Genomic DNA, 2,847 nt, shown 5'->3' with positions numbered 1-2,847 from the left:
AAGTAGGTTGGTGCATTATTAATACTTTGAATTATACGATACTGAGTAAATCTTAGACATAGAAACTATCAATATTTTGCTGTCTCTGACAATAGTAAAACTCTTTTTAGTGTCACGCGGTGACAAAACAATGGGATAATCCTACTTACCCGGAACTGGAAGTTGTTTGTTGCATTTTGGTGCAAGTGCCGACGCATCTTCTAAAAATAACACGTTCTATTGAATGACACATCTGCATGTTGTTTATTATCTACGCGGTCTATTTTGTTTTCAACGTGTGGTCATTAAACTTACTTACTTTAGTAGCAAAATAATAGTGAGAACAGATCTCACTCCTTAGAAACGGTCAAAATATCGTAAGTAATACATGACTATTTTATTTTTAAACATCCGTTAAGATGTCCTAATCAGTCTGTCAACATAGCCATACCGAGGTATTCTTTTCAATTTGCTTCTAACATTAGTCGCGAGAAAATAGTCTATACAACTAAGATTGATCAATCGTCGTTTTCAATCGTCATTCGCAATTAATTCTTGTAATCTTAATCGTTAATCGTTAGTCGATTACATTTTGCCCATCTCTGCCTGGCCCCATGGTTTTTTTGAGTATTTAAAAAATAATGCCAAAATTCATCACTTAAACTTAAATAACATATCAAAATACGGATAAAACCATCAAAATGTTATATTGTTCTTATCTTGAGTGTTGTTTAGGTGTGTTAAAGTTAACATTTTGTGTACATTATTGTAAACAAAAACACGACGACCCTTTAAAGTTTGCGAAAGAGGTAAAAAAATAATCTAACATTCAATTTTCAATTGTATTAAAAAAACTAAAAGAGATCCAGAAGTTCTAATTACACATCCCCCCACTTTATGCCCTTTCCAACGATATGTTACATGCATACATTTTTATTCAATGACTAGATTTATTTGCTAATTTTGTCTGTCCGAACACACGCAAAAACTCTAAATTACCTATTAAAGTAAATCAATTTTATTTTCCGTTGACCCAAAGCAGGCAATTTTTTTTTTGCACTAGGCCAGATTTATATGGCTAAATTAGTACTGTTAGTAGCATATGGCCCCACCTCTTCGCTGTTTTCGTTTGTCCAACCATGTGCCGAACACCCTGTATAAGTATATGACTTAAGGTAACATCATTTTAAACATAACATACATAACGATAACAGTAAGATCACTGTCGCCGAAACCGGCACTAACTATTCATTAATAGATACTATATTAAATATCTTCACTGAATATCAGTCTAAATCAACTAGGGACACTATATTAAATATCTTTTCCCCTCACTAGCTCGGAAAGTTGTCGTTTATCCTTCAATACAAGCGGGGAAAAACGCGTTTTATCCACTAGTGGGGAAAGTAATTTGACCTTGGATGGAGCGTGTTTAAGTAGCTTGACAGATAACAAAACGTAAAACGCTCATTATAATGGTTCGTTCGATATTAATTATCTTTAAATAAATGGTTTGAGAATCTAATAAAAAATACCAAATTTAGCTTTATTTAATGATTTTAAGTCATGAACCTTAAAATTCCATAAGAAACGTTTGTTTTTTTTATAATGATGTTAAATATAATTCTGAACGCACAAGTTGAGTCGATGCAATTTCAAAACGCATCGTTGACATTTCATACATCAGAAATGTCAACATTGTCAACAATTTTTTTACTTAAAACCTTTTCTCACCGACTCGCGTAAACATACACAACTTCCAGAGTTTTCTGTTATAATATCGTAAAGAAATGAGTGATTCCAGTGATGACGGTGATCTAACGCCTGTGGATGTTGCACTTTCCTCGCTATAGTGAGGTGAAAAGTTTTGTGTTACACACGGGCGCAAATGTATTTTACTGCTCGTGTTTCAATTCTACACTCGCGGGTAAAATACAACTTTGCACCCTTGTATAACAAATAACTATTACTGCATATCAGTCTAAATCAACTAGGGACACTATATTAAATATCTTTACTGCATATCAGTCTAAATCAACTAGGGACTAATACAAGATCGAGGTCATTCACAAGTGAGTATTCATTGGTAGGGCTACGCTTCCTTAATTAAATTTATAGATTTAAGTAAAGTTAAGAAAAGTTTCGTATATTCATGTACTTCTTTACCTACTTTCATAGCATTCTCCAGAATTTTGTCGGTGACATCGGTTTTGTATATTTTCAACAACTCCCATTGCCAAAATGCGGATAACTGATTGGGATCAAACTTTTTAGAATTAGTGTCTATAAAAGAAAAACAAAAATAATCTATTGAGCAATGCAAAGACAACACGACCTCGATAGGCCTTTTAGTATCTTGTTCAAGCTTAAGCCTAAACTTGATGAGACAATTAAAATGTTCAGGTAAATCTTCATTCAAATCCAATAACTGTAAGCCGTGGACGAGCAAGACTTTTCTAAAATACTGGAATGGCGCCAATGTTTTGGTATTAGGCAACTGAAGGCTATCTAATAATATGTATGCAGTTTGTTGTCGCAGCTCATCGCTGTGATTATTTGACGCAAGAGCACTGTGCGAGTTGGTCATGGGCGAGTGAACTGAAACGGCTGGGTTGGTTAAATGATGAGGTAAACTACTTTGGATCGTATTAAACGCCCAGATGTCCTTTGCAGTTTCCTGGTTGTTTAAAGCTCTCGCCGTCATCAACTCTGACGCCGGCTTCACTTTAATACGAGGTGCTGGTTTTTCCAAGACGGGAACTTCTTGTTTTACTTTTTCACTATCATTTACAGACAATGACGTAATTGACGTTATAATTGGCAAGCACATATTATCGTCATCAACCTGCGCGTGTTCTAAGCCATTGC

The sequence above is a fragment of the Cydia strobilella genome, chromosome Z (genome assembly GCF_947568885.1).
Source record: "Cydia strobilella chromosome Z, ilCydStro3.1, whole genome shotgun sequence".
In the NCBI taxonomy this organism is placed as follows: domain Eukaryota; kingdom Metazoa; phylum Arthropoda; class Insecta; order Lepidoptera; family Tortricidae; genus Cydia; species Cydia strobilella.
The sequence above is the reverse complement of the archived record's forward strand: the minus strand, read 5'-3'. Positions refer to the sequence as shown.